Source organism: Citrus sinensis, chromosome 5 (genome assembly GCF_022201045.2).
Source record: "Citrus sinensis cultivar Valencia sweet orange chromosome 5, DVS_A1.0, whole genome shotgun sequence".
Classification (NCBI taxonomy): domain Eukaryota; kingdom Viridiplantae; phylum Streptophyta; class Magnoliopsida; order Sapindales; family Rutaceae; genus Citrus; species Citrus sinensis.
In genome coordinates, this window is record NC_068560.1 from 15,769,953 (window position 1) to 15,789,188 (window position 19,236).

General features: G+C 35.1%; 1 non-coding gene across 1 annotated transcript; it reads left to right on the forward strand.

Moving 5' to 3' along the window:
- Positions 1–16,192: 16,192 nt before the first annotated feature.
- On the forward strand, positions 16,193–16,299 carry LOC127902842 (small nucleolar RNA R71). Its single transcript, XR_008055480.1, has one exon. It is a non-coding gene; the product is annotated as a small nucleolar RNA R71 (small nucleolar RNA).
- The last annotated feature ends 2,937 nt before the right edge of the window (positions 16,300–19,236 follow it).

The window sequence follows — 19,236 nt, forward strand, 5'->3', positions numbered from 1 at the left end:
CGGTTTGACCTGGATGAACAGTAACGCAGTTTGGTTGAAAATAATACTGTGTGATGCATACACCGTACGCGAGATTTTTCGTCCACTGATATGCTGCCACATCACCATCAACAGTACATAAGAATTTTAGTCCAACAGGATCGTGACACCTCATCAGTCAATGCCACATCATCGGTCAATGCCACGTCATCGATCCGTCTATGTGAATAGTGTCGTAAACAGTAATATATACAGTACCGTATACGTGAATAGTACCGTACATGTGAATAGTACCATTTTTCCTTTTATGCTCCTCCTAAGATTTTCGACCGTCCTGAGTTCAAAAGTGATGTCCGTTTTACCGTCTGATCTCTCCTTTATTGTGAAATGACTATAATGCCCTAAAATACATAAAATACTTAATTAAAATAACACACACGTAATTAAATCATAAACAGGTTAAATACATAAAAGTAAGGGTTGTTAGTAAGACTTGAAATGTAAAATGACGGTTTTCTCCTTTATAAATATGCATTTTCTAACACTCAACAGTTACCAGCAATTATTATATCATCAACATACACAAGCACCAATGTAAAATGAGAATCGTGCATATTAGTAAACAAACAAGAATCAGCATAAGATTGAATGTAACCAATTTGTTTAAGAGCGGATGAGAATTTTTCAAACCAATTTCGAGAAGCTTGCTTGAGACCATAAAGGGATTTGTTTAACCGACAAAATTGAGAAGACTCCCCCTGTTTACGGACTCCTGGAGGTAAGGTCATATAAATTTCCTCATGCAAGTCACCATGAAGAAATGCATTATGAACATCTAACTGAAATAATAACCACCCTCGAATAGCTGCCATTGCCAATACACATCTAATAGTCACAAGTTTTGCAACAGGTGCAAATGTCTCATGGTAATCCAAACCTTCAGTTTGTGTGTATCCTTTAGCAACAAGGTGTGCTTTGTATCTCTCAATAGAACCATCAGCTTTTCTTTTAATTTTGAACACCCATTTGCAACCAATTGGTTTCTTGCCGGGAGGTAGATCTTGTATTGTCCAAGTGTTACTTTGCTCTAAAGCTTTAATCTCTATATCCATAGCATTGCGCCAATGAGCATGTTGAACGGCTTGAGAATATGTAGTTGGTTCAACATCGTGAAATATGGCTGAAAGAAAGGCTACATGATCACTAGAAAACTTATCATATGATAAATATTTGGATAATGGATATAAAGAACTTACCAATGGTGGATGATTAGTAAAAGTATTAGAGTTGCCAAATGTACCGTGAAGTGCAGTAGCAAATATAATTCTGAAGATAATTTGGACGACAAGACTGTCGTTGGGACCGTCGAAGAGGTGGAGAAGGGAGAACTACTGAATCAGATGCACCTTGGTGGAGTGGCTGTTCATTGGAAGAAGTTGGAAGCAGCTGTGCATTTTCATTGGCAGGAAGTATAATAAGAAGAGGTAAAACATTGTTATTTTCTTGTTGATTGGTGATAGTTTTGAATGGGAATTCAGTTTCCACAAAAGTAACATCACGAGAAATAAAAGTCTTTTTGTTAATGATATCATAAACTTTGTATCCAGGATACCCAAATGGGTAACCAACAAATATACACTTGGTAGCACGGGGAGCAAATTTCTGACGATTAGCACTGTTGGTATGAGCATAACAAAGACAGCCAAAGACACGAAGACGATCATAGTGAGGTTTAGTCTTAAAAAGCATTTCATAAGGAGATTGACCACCAAGATTAGGAGTGGGTATACGATTAATCAAATGGGTTGCAGTTAAAACACAATCTCCCCAGAAAGACAAAGGTAAATGTGCTTGAAAACATAACGCACGTGCAACTTCTAAAATATGTCGGTGCTTGCGTTCTGCTACCCCATTTTGTTGAGGTGTTTCAACACAAGTGCGTTCATGCAAGATGCCATGCTCATGAAAAAAAGTTTGCATATGATTTGATAAAAATTCACGTCCTTGATCAGTACGAATTTTTTTAATTTGTGTGTGAAATTGTGTTTTGATCAAGAAGTAAAAGTTTTTTAATAATTGAAAAGCTTCAAACTTGTGCCGCATGAGGTAAACCCAAGTACAACGAGTATGGTCATCAACAATAGTAAGAAAATAATATGCTCCCGTATAAGTAGATGTGCGATGAGGTCCCCAAATATCACAAAAAATTAATTGAAATGGCATATCAGAACGATTTTTATTCAATTGAAATGAACTTCTAGTGTTTTTTGAAAGTTGACAAATTTCACAACAAGAATTAAATGATGCAATATCATAAATAAAAGACAAACGCTGCATTCGGTCTTTAGAAGGGTGACCGAGTCGCAAATGCCAAAGATTGGAATTGGGTTCCTTTGCAACGTTCATTACTGAAGGAAGGGAAGAATGACCATTGATATGCTCATAATAATATAGTCCATCCCGAACTTCACCCTTTCCAATCAGCTTCTTCGTTGAAAGGTCCTGAAAAACACAAAATAAAAGGAAAAATATAGCAGCACAGTTCAAATCCTTAGTTAGCTTGCTTACAGATAATAGATTAAAATTAAAATGAGGAACTAATAAGGCATTATCTAAAATCAAAGAGGAGGATAATTTAATGGATCCACATTTTGTTGTAGGAACAGTTGTGCCATTTGGTAGTCTCACAGGTTTGACATGAGACATGGGCACAAAATTTTTAAAGGAAGAAATATTGGGGGTCATGTGATCAGATGCCCCACTATTAATTATCCAAGAATTATTATATGAGTTAATAGCAGAATTGCAAAAAGGAATGATTTTACCAGCTAAGTTTGCAGTAGATGGCTGCTCACTTGTTGAAAGTATAGATAATAATTGTTGATATTGTTCAGTCGTGAGACCGGGAATTTGGATAGTAGGCTGAGATGATGAATTCTTGTCTATTGGAATGGGATGATCATCTAGTTGTTGTGGCTTCGTGGTTGCAGGAGCAGCAACATGCGATCGATTTGAATGTTTCCAGTTTGGAGGGTAGCCAACAATTTTGTAACATTTGGCTTTTATATGCCCATATTTCTCACAATGATTGCAGAAAGGTCTACCTCGTCCTTGTGTCTCTTGTACTCCATGCAAATGGCTAGGATGTGAATGATTTTGACGGCTGGTCATTTGAGTCTTATTATTGGCTGTCAAGGCTGTTGATTCAATAGATGGTTGATTGGAAACATGGAGAAGTCGTTGACGTTCTTCCTGATGAATAATTGAATATGCTTTTCCAACATTTGGAAGTGGTTCCATGGCTAAGATTTGACTTCGTACCAAAGAATATAAATCATTGAGACCCAGTAGGAATTGAAACACCTTTTCAGTCTCTAGTAATCCCTGCAATTCATTTGAAGTTTCACACTTGCAAGAAGAAATAGTGGTTAATGTGGACAATTCATCCCAATAAAATTTCAAAGTATTAAAATAAATCACTAATGATTTTTGCTCTTGCTGGTGATTGCATATGGCTCTCTTAAGTTCATAAATCTGTGGATTATTACTTTGTGAAAAACGTTCTTCCAACCCAAGCCATAGAGAGCGTGGAGTATCACAATAGATGAGGCTATTGGCAAGATTTTTCTCTATTCCATTGAGCATCCATGAAAGGACCATGTCATTGCATCGTTCCCAAGTTTTTAAATCTTGTGAGGTTGATGAAGGTTTTTGTATGCTTCCATCAATAAAACCCAATTTGTTTTTGGCATTTAATGCCATCTTCATGGATCTTTTCCATGTTGAATAGTTATCACCCGTTAGCACATTAGATACAAGAATGGCTCCAGGATGATCAGATGAATGAAGAAAGTATGGTGAAGAAATATCGGTAATGAGGGAATTTGATGTTTCTAATATTGGATTCAAACTACTAGACATGATTGTCAAAGAGAAAAGCAGAAATGAGCAAAATTTGCTCTGATACCATGTAAAGAATTGTGGAAATGCTCATTATATATTTGTTGTTGTGTACAAGATCCTTATATACAAAAATACTAGAATCATCTAAGGCAAGTACCAAATGGTCAAATAATAGAAAAGGAAAGAATATAAAGGAGAATGAATTTTACAATATGCTAAGTTAGTGGCTAAGATCAAGGACTGATTGATTCTTGTTCTAATACCGATATTATATGTGTTATATTTTAAAAAATTGTTTTCTCTTTTTGGGGTTCAATTTTTTTTTTTTTGGGTATATTGTAGGAACATTTTTTTTTAAATGAAAATTTTGAGAACTTTAAAAGAACTATACTAATAACCATTATGCGAACAAAAATAAAGATAACAATATTTTTTTATCCAACAATTAAGAGTTCAAATTATCTTGATATCCATTATAATGATATATGGCCAATTTTAATTTTAGTTGACTTAGAACAGTGTCCAAAAATACATCACTCTTTCGTCATTCTTATGTTAAAAAGTAAGAAATAATTTTCTGACACGGCATATGTACAGAGCATGCAAAGGCTTATCATTAGTAGTCTTGAGTCTTTGAAATTGATCGTCTGTTGACTATAATTTATGATGATTAATAATGGGTCCGATGATACGAAATGAAAGGTTTTTAAGGAAAATTCTATGATGCCGTGATTAAAATTACGGTATCAATGTCGTAGTTATTATGTACTGTTAGATTAGATCAACGGCACATAATAATTGTAATCATATAGATTTTATTTTTTCAACAAGTTACAACCTGGTTAACATTTTTTTATAAGTAAAAGTTAACCGATTAAAATTAAAAAGAATTATTATATTTTTTTAGAAAATTATTATAACTGATTTATTTTAAAATCACTCATTCACGTTAATTAGGGATTATGATAGGACCGAAGTAAAACTTCAGCCGATTCATATTGAGAGGAAAAGAGCAACTGAGTCTTTCTCTACTACCAACTCCACGTCATCGCCGTTCCGCCGTTTTGTTTCATCATGTGGTGGGAAAGGGGTTGTTTCCCAGTGGCCAACTCGAAGAGGCTAAAGCTCGTTAAATTCCAAAACACATAATCCTTGCAAACTAGAACGAGCAAAGGCTATCTTTGAATTGTGCTTTTTTTTCCTGTTTTTCGAGCCAGACTGCCCACCAAGTTAGCCAATTCTTGGTACTAATTTTGTCTTTTAGCATTGATTTTTGGGGAATTCCTTTTTTTACCTTGATTTTCTTTTGAATTGTTTTATATCTGCTTGATTTTCTTTCTTTCACTCTTTTGTATTCTTTGGTTTTCTTCATCAAAATTTACTGTTTTCACATGTTATCTTTATTATTTCCTACTAATTAATTTTGTATTGTAAATAATCTATTTGTTGGACTTCCAGAGTGAGCAAGTTAATTTGATTTAATTAGGTGCCTATTATAATAGCTTTTCTGGTTTGTTGTAGGCAATTCTAACTGTATTCTACATAAACTTCCATATGATTAGATCTTCATAAATGCAAAGGATAATAATGTTATAAGCCATTGGCCTAAGAAAATGTGTAAATCCTCTATTTTAGGTACAAATTTTCTCTCATATGTTTTTTTTTTATTTTGTATTTTTTTCACAAAGAACTGGTTGTTAAGATCCTATTTCATTAATTGAAACTGATTAAAAGGAGATTACCCTTCGACAATTGGTAGGAAAGATTTAAGTTCATCTTTCTGGATCTTCTACTTTAGACTTATCATTCAAGAAAGTGTCAAAACTCGAATGGCTGTAAAACTTTGAACAGATTATTAATTAATTTAGGTGCAAAATCTTTTATAACACTTTAATAAGTTATTACCATTGCATTCTTTTTTTTCTTTTCTTTGAGAAGAAACCATTTAACTTTAGACTAACTTCCAAATTTACCTTTGTAATTTAGCTAAATAGGTAAATTTATTCAAAAGCTTTCCTCCTCGCAAGCTTAAGGTACTTCAACTTTGCCTACAACTACAAGTTAAAGAGAAATTATCGTGAAAACCATGCCACGGCCTCAGTATTTAAAATGTGCACAAGGAGCTTAGAGAACTGGGCTTTGTTTGATTACATGAAAGGAAATGGACAAAATTTATGTTACAAAAGAAGCTTGGAGCTGATAAATGATGCAGTATGAGTGAACTTTTTGTCGCTCTTTGAGGAATTTTTCTACAAATTTTGATATAGCTATTATTTTGGTGAATGATTTATTCTTTTCTTTTTTCTTCAATATTATGATTTGGTTTCCATATTTTAATAGAAATTATTAAAATTCTAAGGAAATTGCACTATTTATCTCAAGAAAGTGGCTTAATTCTACAGATATGACATCATATTGAGTAATGTTTCCATAATTACAAGCATAATAGTGGCTTAACTCCATGATTTGAGTATTTTTGCCATTATTTTTAAATGTTATTTTCCCTTTTTTAAGAAAAAAATTGTAAAAGAGGGAGGGTGGCTTGATTGAATGGTTAACAATAATGGTCCTCACTGGTTAACAAGATATAATAGTACTAAAATATTTTCTTTTCGGTTGGTTTGTAATGAGGATGGTTTCATTTCTATTGTTCAAATTAACATGCTTGATGGGTGTCGAAGCCAACAAAAATAAATTCCTACTCTAAATAAATTGTGTATAGTGATTGAGCAGGGTCATGTCCACAGAGATCGGCAATTATTTAAATCCTTTTGAAACGTAAAACGTAAAATGGGGGAATTGTTGACAATAATAAAAATCAAATTAAAATAACAAGAATGCAAATTAAAGTTGTAATTCAAATTGGAGAAAGCTCTGGTTGAAGGAATTAACTCAGCTTGATTCGACTACTGATCATTGATTCAAATATAGATTATTATTACTTATGAATAGACCGGTTATAGCTATTGAGACCCTCTAATAGCCAATCTCTCCTTAACTAGTCGATAATCAAGGTACAACCGTTGGATATTTCCCTAATCAATAGACAACCCTAGATACGATCATAGGATTTAATCAATTGACAGCCTGAAAAACTAGAGAGACCCAAATCCTAATCAACACATATGATGATTCATTTAAATTAGATTGTTTATTCTCACAACACAACTCTCTGCTATGTTATTTGTCACAAACATTAAATTCTTCATACGATGAATCCTTTAATTGACAATAGATTAAGTTGATAATTAAATAGTGGCCAATTACCTAATTAACAAACATAATCATAAAACTAATTCAGAGAATAAACAAATACCCAAAAAGTAATAAAACAATTAAAGCATAAGAAAGATCTCACAGTAGTGATGAATCAAAGCTTCATTATCCTTCAACCAGAAAAATAAGTTTAGTTCTTCATAAAGAGAAGAGAAAAATTAGATCTAGGGTTTCTTTCTTTTTCTCCAATCCCAATTCCCCCTTTTTCACAATAGATTCCTCCCTTAAATACTCTCTCTCTCTTCTCTTTTAGAATTCTATTTAAAATAAAATACTAATATCTAAAATATTAAATTCGTAATTACAAAAATAACCAAAAATACAAAACACGTTAAACTAAAAACTGCAGATCCGCAGTTGACAGCACGCGCCCACGCCTTATCAACAAAGTTCTTCTGACGCTCATAATTTCTCCAAGAGAACAATCCTCCTTAAACATCATCTTTTAGCTCAATTTTATCACCAATCAATAGAATTGCACCTACAAAAGTAAAACACAAGTAAAACATTATTATTAAGTGCAAAACATCGATATTAAGGGAAGTAAACAATGCAAAACTAGTGCATAAATTGCACTCTAACAAATTCCCCCACACCAAGATGATGCTTGTCCTCAAGCATATAACTCAAGACTAATCCCAAATCTCCACTCAATTTTCATCTCAACTCATCCAAAAATAATTTTAAGCAAGCATGCCTCAAGAAATTAAGTCGATCAACATTCGAGAGACAAGGATTTTAGAGCATAGAATTTCATAAGATAGAATAAAAACATTCAACCACCAAGAAGATCCATTCAAAATTCAAGTGCAACAAGATTTAATAGCCCTCTCAATAACTTCACTCCATGTACTCAAAGTGTTTAGGGTGTCATTTATCCACTCAAATCAAATCAAAGAATGCTATTACCATAAGCTTGCTCATATATCACATCTCAATCCACAAAACATGAATAAAATGCAAAAATCTAAGGGTCTTAAGAGGGTTGTAATGGGGTTAAATGGGTTAAATGAAAAAGAAAGGTTTACGAAAGAAAAAGAGATCAAAACGAGAAAAATGAACTCATTGAATGAACTTATGATATCAAAATGCTTATTTCTACTCAAGTCACCAAGAATGTAAACATTTTTTTTTTGTTTTTTTTGTTTTTGTTTTTGAATCAAACAAAAGAAACGAACCTTGCACAATTTAATTCAAGCATAATGCTTGTTGATCTAATTGAGAAACTTTATTGCAAGGTAGAAAAAGCAACAAAATATATCCACACAATGAGTCCAAAAATCTCCTTAAATTGAGGCTCAAAAAAAAGAAGAAAAATGGTTAAGTAGACGGAGAGAATTAGATGGGTAATTGTTAAGGCTCAAACAAAGGTAGCAAATAAAGGTCTTCGGGTAGAGAAAAAGGAAAATGCGAGAATAGAAAAATGGTAAATGGTTTGCCCTTATCATTTTAATGCATAAAATCCCGTAATGTGGCTTCAACATGCATAATAAAGCAAGTTCTAGAATAAACAAACTAGGATTGATATTCACATAACAAAAATAATTAGAGCAAAGTGGTTGCTCATAGGCTCAAATCCTCACAAAGTTGGTAAATTTGCCATCAAATCCTGTACACTCTTCAAATGAATCAACCATCAATAGTGGTGTAGAATGAGAAGAAGGTATGAGTGAGATATAAAAGGAAAGGTAAAAAGGATAATAAGCGAGAAAGATGTATGTAGTAATATGAAAAGTGAAAGATAAAATGTGAGTGATGAAAGAGTATGGTAAAATAAAAATAGACATGAATAATTTGAGATAGATGGGAAAAAAGTAGTGAAAAGGAAAAGAAAAGAAAAATAATAATATATGAAGCATACTAACTCTAAAATCATTTAAGGATGAGTAGAGTGAAAATAGATGAGTAGAGTGAAAATAATAATTCCAGGCATCAATAATGCAAAAATCCTTCCCCCACACCAAGAACTTACATTGTCCCCAATGTAAGATAACCAAAGCTCACATAAAAATTAAAGCGTAAGGATAAAAGATTAAGGGCAAAAAGAAACTTCCCTGAATTGTGAGCTTTGATCCACATAACGTCTATGGGCTTGGCGGAAATGGTGGGGTAAATCCCACACTCTCGAAGTATGCGGCCAAATTCTGCTCCATCTTGTTCAGCTTGTGCTCCATTTTCTCTAACTGAATGCTCAAAGGTGGTGCGGATGTAGAAGGAATAGTTGGCGGGGCAGCAGTGTCGTCGTCAAACTCGTCATCAGAGGCAGCACCACTCCTAGCATAAAGCTTCTTCGGAAGTTGAGTGGGTCCTGGTTCAGTAAACTGAAATCTCCTCTCCTTGAATTCGACCACACCTGTTCTTTCAAACACAGACATATCCAAAAATTCCTTTTTGCAAGCAGGATGCAAATCATTATTGTCGGGATCAAGCACACATAGGTTTATAGCTAACAGAGTAATGTATGGACCAAGAAATAAAGTCCTATACCGTTTAAGCACACTTTGAAATTGATCCGCTAACCAAAAACCTAAATTAGGCTTCACATCATTTAACATGCACCAGATAAAATAAAATTCAATTTTAGAGAAAATTCCTGGGTGATCTTTCTTACCTAAAAAATTATATGCTAAGAATCGATGCACACATTTCAAAACAGGATCACGTAAGAAAGAACTCTTTGATTTACTCGGGTCATAGGCATTGTGATCAACAGATAAATTACGCCAAAGACCATAAGGCTCAAAATTTTCGCTAAAGTCACAAGTTGTTCCTAAATATTCATCACTAGTAGAATAATCATCATCAATGAATCCTAAAGCTAGGTTAAAATCCGTGATAGAGTGTGAAAAATTTCGTCCCATTAACCTAAACTTAATGACATCCGGGGTATACAAAGTAAAATCATTCGGCATAGTAAATTGAAAAGTAGCATAAAACTCCCTAATCAACTCAACATAACCCAAACAATCAACATCAACAAATTTACGCAACCCAATCTTATCTATCAAAGAATCAAAATTATCCTTAATATTCAATTTTTCAAGAGTCAGGTAATGAATATACTTAGCTGGAAGTATTTTGCGCGTGGAAATATCTTTGTACCTCTCTTTCTCTTGTTGAGTCGTGAACACGAGGCACCCTCCGAGATTGGATTCCGCAAGTGGCAAAACACTCATGCCTTTTCCATGCTTCGATCTTTGTCTCACGGCTTGGCGTGAATCTGAAATTGTGTTCCATGGAACCGTAGTGGGAGCGGCAATCTTATATTTCTTTGCGACGGGTGTCTTTTTAGATGACTTGGAAGTAGATGCTTTCCTATTCGGCATTGTTACAATGATTGCACTCACGGATTTCAATTTACCCAGCTGGAATACAGGGCGTAGGCTGGTTGCGTTGCGTTGCTGCTCGGCTTGGGGCTGGTTACGCACTGCTGCTACGTGGCTGTGTTGCGCGCGAGAGCTGGTTCGCGCTGCTGGTCTGCTGCTGCTCGGCTACGTTGCACGCGCGGGACTGATGCGCTGCGCGATGGTGCTGGCTGGATTGATTTAGGCTGCGCGCGCGGGCTGGAGCTGATGCGTTGGGGCTGGTTCTGTGTTGCTGCGTTACGCGCGGCTGGAGATGAGAATCTGCGTTGCTGGGGCTTGCGTTGCGGGTCTGTTGCGTGCTGCTCGTCTGCGTTGTGCGTGCAGAATGGTGGTCGATGCTGGTGCTGCGCGTGTGAGGTTTGCTTTGCGCGCTGCTGGGCTGCGATACGCGGGATAGTGCTCGATGCTTGCTAGTTCAGGCGGGCTAGTTTGCGTTGCAGGTGGGACTGATGCGGCTGCAGCTAGTTTTGCGCGCTGGAGCTAAGGGTTGCTGCGGGAAAACGAAAATCAACAGTGAATTTTTTTGAATTAGGGATTTGTGAACAGTGATTTTCGATTTTTGTTTTTTTTATATAAATAAATAAATATATATATAAGAAAGAAAAGAACGAAAAAATAAATAAGTAAATAAACAATTTTTTTTTTTTTTTTTAGTGATGAATCACTTTGAGACACTAAAAACTTCAGAAGTACTTTTCTAATAAGTACGTGGGCACGCCTTAAAACTATTTTACTTTAAAAATTTCAGAAGTACTTATTAGTTAAAACGTGGGCACGCCTTATCAAAAATTTTCTTCTGACCAAGATAAGCAAACACATTAAATTTATTTATTTATTATTATTTTTTTTTAAAATCTGAATCAAAACTAAAAGAAGATAAAACAAAAACCAAAATAAACAAATCATTTGGGTTGCCTCCCAAAAAGCGCCTTTGTTTTATGTCTTTGGCTAGACACATTTATGCATCATCTCCATAAATAGGACTCTCGAGAGCCATTTCCTCCACAATATTTACCGAAAAACCTTCATAAAAAGGTTTTAAACGATGACCATTAACCTTAAAGGCTTTATCAGATATCGGACTCTGAATCTCAACTGCACCATGAGGAAAAACATTAGCAACAATAAAAGGTCCTACCCAACGAGAACGTAATTGACCAGGAAAAAGTTTAAGTTTAGAATGAAAAAGAAGAACTTTTTGACCAACAGAGAACTCCTTTCTCAAAATCATTCTGTCATGAAATATCTTTGTCTTTTCCTTGTAAAATCGCAAACTCTCGTAGGATTCATTTCTAATCTCCTCCAACTCTTGCAGCTGCAACTTCCTCTACTTTCCCGCTTCATCCATCCGCATATTGCATTGCTTAACCGCCCAGTATGCTCTGTGCTCAAGTTCTACAGGTAAATGGCAAGGCTTACCAAATACTAAACGATAAGGAGACATACCTATGGGAGTTTTGTAAGCAGTGCGATACGCTCATAATGCATCATCTAATCGCAAACTCCAATCTTTTCGATTTGGACTAACTATCTTTTTAAGAATAGACTTGATTTCTCTGTTTGATATCTCAGCTTGTCCACTTGTCTGTGGGTGATAGGCGGTAGACACTCGGTGGGTAACGTGATATCTTTTGAACAAAGCTTCCACCACTCGATTACAGAAATGAGTGCCTCTATCACTTATCATCGCTCTCGGTACACCAAACCTGGCAAAAATATTCGACTTGACAAAATCTACAACAACTTTAGCATTGTCAGTCCGGGTGGCCTTAGCCTCTACCCACTTAGAAACGTAATCCACTGCTAAAAGAATGTAAGCATTGCCAAAAGACGAGGGAAAAGGTCCCATAAAATCAATGCCCCATACATCGAATATTTCACATACAAGAATAGGGGTAAGTGGCATTTGATTTCTATGACTTAAATTACCAGTCTTTTGACAATTCTCACACGACTTACAAAACATATATGAATCACGAAATAAAGTAGGCCAAAATAAACCACATTCTAACACCTTGGATGCTGTCCTTTTGGGACCAAAATGACCACCACATGCATATGAGTGACAAAATTGAAGAATAGAAGGAATTTTAAACTCAAATACGCACCTTCTGATGACTTGGTCAGAGTAATGTTTCCACAAGTAAGGGTCATCCCAAACATAGTATTTAGCATCGCTTTTAATTTTATCTTTTTGAGCCCTCGTCAGATCACTAGGTAGTGTTCTTGTAACTAAGTAATTGACAATGTCAGCGTACCAAGGAACCATACTTTGAGTTACAAAGAGATGTTCATCTGGAAAATCATCTTTCAAAGGTGCTGCTTCTTCACTCGTGGTCAATCTACTAAGGTGGTCTGCAACTAAGTTTTCTGTTCTTTTCTTGTCACGGATCTCCAAGTTGAATTCTTGAAGCAATAGGATCCAGCGGATAAGTCTCGGTTTTGCTTCCTTCTTGGCGAGCAAATATCTGAGAGCTGCATGGTCAGAAAAAACAATCACTTTAGTACCCAATAAATATGAACGAAATTTTTCTAAAGCAAAAACAATAGCTAAAAGTTCTTTTTCCATTGTTGAGTAATTGCACTGAGCACTATCAAGTGTTCTTGATGCGTAATATATCACATGAGCAGCTCTTCCAACCCTTTGTCCGAGAACAGCACCAACAGCATAATTACTGGCGTCGCACATTATCTCAAAAGGGAGGCTCCAGTCTGGTGGCTGTATAATTGGAGCTGAAGTCAATAACTCCTTAAGTTTATCAAATGCTACCTTGCATGCTTCATTAAAATCAAACGTCACATCTTTCTGAAGAAGCTTGCATAAAGGCTGAGCTATCTTCGAAAAATCCTTGATAAATCGTCTATAGAAACCTGCATGACCAAGGAAAGAACGAACTTCCCGCACACATGTGGGATAAGGTAAAGATTTAATAACATCTATTTTAGCTTTATCTACCTCAATTCCTTTAGCAGAGACTACATGACCCAAAATAATGCCTTGATCTACCATAAAATGACATTTTTCATAATTCAAGACAAGGTTTGTTTCAATGCATCTTTCAAGCACTTTCTTCAGATTATAGAGGCAATCATCGAAAGAATCAGCATAGACCGTAAAATCGTCCATAAATACCTCTATAGTGTTTTCTACATAGTCTGAAAAAATACTGACCATGCACCTCTGAAAAGTGGCGGGAGCGTTACAAAGACCAAATGGCATACGTCGGTACGCAAAGGTTCCAAAAGGACATGTGAAGGTAGTCTTCTCCTGATCCTCAGGCGCAACTGGTATCTGATGAAAACCTGAATAGCCATCAAGACAACAAAAGTGAGATTTTCCTACCAACCTTTCAAGCATCTGATCAATAAAAGGAATAGGAAAATGATCCTTCCTAGTGAGTGAATTAAGCTTTCTAAAATCAATACAAACCCTCCACCCATTCTGAACTCGGGTAGGAACTAGCTCACCATAAGAATTCTCAACAATTGTTATACCAGTTTTCTTTGGTACCACTTGTACCGGACTTACCCATTTGCTATCCGAAATTGGATAGATTATACCTGCATCAAGAAGTTTTAGAATTTCTTTCTTCACTACTTCCATCATGAATGGATTAAAACGGCGTTGAGCTTGAATTGAAGGTTTGGCATCTTCCTCCAGCAGTATTCTATGCATGCACGTGGACAGACTTATCCCTTTAATATCTGCAATTGTCCACCCAATAGCCTTTTTGTAATCCCGTAGCACTCTAATAAGTTTCTCTTCCTCTAAAGTACTAAGCTTTGAAGAGATGATCACCGGAAATGTCTCATCATCTCCTAAAAACATGTACTTTAGATGACTAGGCAATGGTTTAAGCTCTATTTTCGGTGCCTGCAAAATAGATGGAAGAAGTTTTGCATTAGATGAAGGTAATTCATTATTAGACATATGATGAGTTAAAGTTCTCAAAGAATTTAATTCATAAATTGTCTCTTGCAATACAAAATTTAAAACAAACTCATTTTCATCCTTGTGCAATCCTTTGAGGCCCAAACTGTTATTTAAAGCAGCTACCAATGAATCTTCAACATCCAAATAAAAAACTTCCTGCACTATAGGGTTAATAACATCCATAGAAAATACCAAATGTTCCTCACTGGGATATTTCATGGCATCATACATATTGAACTCTATAACCTCTCCATCAAACTCCATAGTAAGAGTCCTTTTATGTACATCCATTTTAGTTCTAGCAGTCTTAAGAAAAGGTCTTCCTAGCAAAATTGGGACAGAATTAGAGGAGTTATCATCTTCCATATCAAGTACATAAAAATCAGCAGGAAAAACCAACTCATTAACTTGTACTAAGACATCTTCTAATACCCCATCAGGATATGCATTAGACCTATCAGCTAGTTGAATTATCACGCCAGTTTCTTTTAATGCACCAATATTCAAAGACGAATAAATAGAACGAGGCATGACATTAATAGAAGCTCCCAGATCTAACATAGCCTTCTCAACTCTAACACTACCAATTTTGCAAGGGATAGTAAACATACCTGGATCCTTGCACTTGGGAGGTAATTTCTTTTGGAGAACTGCTGAAACATTCTCCCCCATATGAACTCTTTCATCTCCTCTTAATTTTCTCTTGGAGGTGCACAGTTCCTTAAGAAATTTAGCATATCGAGGTATTTGTTTTATAGCATCTAATAAGGGAATATTTACCTCAACCTTGCGAAATGTCTCAAGGATGTCTTTCTCTTGTTCCTCCTTCTTGGATTTTGCAAACCGGCTTGGAAAAGGAGGAGGTATCACAATAGGTAGGGGTTTCGCTCTGGTGGGTTGCGCATCCTGAGATTTAGGCATCAATTCATTCTTTTCAAGCTCATCTTCTACATGCTCTGTCACTTTCTTACTAGGCTCTTGCAACTCCTTTCCACTTCTAAGGATGACGGCACTGGCGTTTTGCTTTGGATTCACCTCAGATTGTGAAGGCAATCTCCCAGATACTTGAGACTCTAGACGGCTCATCGTAGTTGCCAATTGACTCACTTGGCTTTCCAAATTCTGAATGCTTGTTGTAGTTGCCTGCTGAAATTGTTGAGCGTTAGTTGCAAGTGATTTAACAATTTCTTCAAGAGATATACCTGACTTGGAGTTTGACTGTGGAGGTGTTGGTTGTCTTGGTGGATACTATTGTGGGAATCCTAATGGCCTAACTCCATAGCTGAAGTTGGGATGATCCTTCCATCCCGGATTGTATGTTTGTGCATAAGGATCATACCTCCTCTGAGGCTTGCCTGGAAATCCTCCAACTGCATTAGCTTGTTCAATGGGTTCTTCTTGAAGTGTAGGACACATATCAGTTGAATGACCCATATTGTAACAAATACCACAAGTCTTCACCTGTTGCACATTACCTACAACAAACTTTTCCACAAGAGAAGTAAGTTTATCTAAACGTTGTTCAACAGAAGAAATATTTACCTCATTCACCTTCCTTAAAATGGGATCTTGCTTGCTGCCAAATTGTTGTGCGTTGGCAGCCATATTTGATATCAACTCCCTTGCTTGAGTAGGGGTCTTGTTCACCAACACGCCTCCACTAGCAGCATCTATCATACTCCTATCCATCAATGACAGTCCTTCGTAAAAATATTGAATAAGAAGTTGATCAGAAATCTGATGCTGAGGACAGCTGGCACACAATTGTTTGAATCGCTCCCAATACTCATACAAAGTCTCCCCAGGAAGTTGTCTAATCCCACAAATGTCTTTTCTGATGTTAGCAGCTCTTGAAGCAGGAAAGTACTTCTCGAGGAACTGTTTCTTCAAACCATTCCACGTTGTAATTGATCCAGGAGGTAAGTAGTACAACCAGTCTTTAGCTAATCCATCTAAAGAGAAAGGAAAAGCACGCAGCTTAATATGCTCTTTAGTCACGCCTTGTGGTCTCATACTTGAACACACAACATGAAACTCCTTAAGATGTTTATGAGGATCTTCACCTGCAAAACCATGAAACTTGGGTAATAAATGAATAAGACCAGACTTTAATTCAAAATTTACCTCAAAGTCTACATATTGAATGCAGAGTGGTTGTTGATTCAAGTCTGGTTCAGCTAACTCTCTAAGAGTTCTTTCTACAGGTGCAGGTCTATCCATCACTTGTTCTTCTGAATCGCTAGATGATTCAACTAAATCAGGCACTGTATCTGTTTCAGAAAGCAAAGGCGACGAGGATTGTTGCTTAGCTCGCTTCGTCTGCTGTCTCAGCTGGCGAGCTATCTTCTCAATTTCAGGATCAAACGAAAGTGTACCTGTACGAGAAGAACGAACCATACACCAAGTAAAACGTAAAAAGGATTAAATAAATGACACCAATCCCCGGCAACGGTGCCAAAATTTGATGGGTGTCGAAGCCAACAAAAATAAATTCCTACTCTAAATAAATTGTGTATAGTGATTGAGCAGGGTCATGTCCACAGAGATCGGTAATTATTTAAATCCTTTTGAAACGTAAAACGTAAAATGGGGGAATTGTTGACAATAATAAAAATCAAATTAAAATAACAAGAATGCAAATTAAAGTTGTAATTCAAATTGGAGAAAGCTCTGGTTGAAGGAATTAACTCAGCTTGATTCGACTACTGATCATTGATTCAAATATAGATTATTATTACTTATGAATAGACCGGTTATAGCTATTGAGACCCTCTAATAGCCAATCTCTCCTTAACTAGTCGATAATCAAGGTACAACCGTTGGATATTTCCCTAATCAATAGACAACCCTAGATACGATCATAGGATTAAATCAATTAACAGCCTGAAAAACTAGAGAGACCCAAATCCTAATCAACACATATGATGATTCATTTAAATTAGATTGTTTATTCTCACAACACAACTCTCTGCTATGTTATTTGTCACAAACATTAAATTCTTCATACGATGAATCCTTTAATTGACAATAGATTAAGTTGATAATTAAATAGTGGCCAATTACCTAATTAACAAACATAATCATAAAACTAATTCAGAGAATAAACAAATACCCAAAAAGTAATAAAACAATTAAAGCATAAGAAAGATCTCACAGTAGTGATGAATCAAAGCTTCATTATCCTTCAACCAGAAAAATAAGTTTAGTTCTTCATAAAGAGAAGAGAAAAATTAGATCTAGGGTTTCTTTCTTTTTCTCCAATCCCAATTCCCCCTTTTTCACAATAGATTCCTCCCTTAAATACTCTCTCTCTCTTCTCTTTTAGAATTCTATTTAAAATAAAACACTAATATCTAAAATATTAAATTCGTAATTACAAAAATAACCAAAAATACAAAACACGTTAAACTAAAAACTGCAGATCCGCAGTTGACAGCACGCGCCCACGCCTTATCAACAAAGTTCTTCTAACGCTCATAATTTCTCCAAGAGAACAATCCTCCTTAAACATCATCTTTTAGCTCAATTTTATCACCAATCAATAGAATTGCACCTACAAAAGTAAAACACAAGTAAAACATTATTATTAAGTGCAAAACATTGATATTAAGGGAAGTAAACAATGCAAAACTAGTGCATACATTGCACTCTAACAATGCTCTTGCACGCTGAGGAAATTATATTGTTTATGCCATAAAAGTGACTTAATTCTATAAATATGACATCACACTGAGTAATTCTAGTAATATAACAATTCCTTAAAAATCAGTCGTAAACATCCTTAAAACATGATATTTATTCTCCATTTTACCTGCTCATTACCCATCTCTCTTTACCCAACCATTACCAATTCTTGGCTAATAACTACCTAACTTGTAATTGTTAATTACTTGATCTTTATCTAAAAATTCAGTAATTGTTAATTACTTGATCTTTATCTAAAAATTATACAATCTTTTACCTTACTCCTGTGACATTTATATTCATACTTTATTTATATTGAACTATGATAGCGTATTTTTCTAATTTCTTGGGTTCAAAAAAATTTGAAAAGAGATCATATATTTTGAAATTAGATACCTTTGATGGCATAACTTAACTAAATGAATTATGTTACAATAGTTTGTAGAAAACAAATTTATAGAATAGTTTATATGATAAATAAAAATAAAAATTAAGATGCAAACATATATACATGCAAGAAACACTTGGCCTGACTTTTTAGTCAGATTGACTTGACCCGAATTTTCTAAACTTTGACTTGAATTTAAGGGTCTAGGATCAGGCTCAAGCCTAAATATTAGCACCCAATTAAATTTAGATTAGGGTTCAGGCCCTACATGCTTAACCTGACCCTAAAACTTAAAAACATTGTTTATATATATTTATTATTTATATAATAATATGGTTGCGATCATGAGTGATTTTTATTTTTATGTTACTTTAAACAATTTCTAAAGCTTTAATGTTACTTTAAACTTTTTAGTCAAATGTCCATTTTTTAATTTTAAATTAATTAAAAATTAAAAAATTTTGAAAGCAACTATGATCGGGCTAGGCTTTCAAATAATGTTAGAGTTGTAAATTGTAAGAAGAACTTGTAAACGAAACAAAAACTTAGAAAAATGACAGAGAACTTGTAAATTGACATTAAGTGTGAAATAAAACAAAAAAAGTGTAAACCACACATAAAACTAGTAAATTAATGGAAAAATTGGAAAATTAATGTTAGAGTTATAAATTGTAAGAAGAACTTGTAAACAAAACAAAAACTTAAAA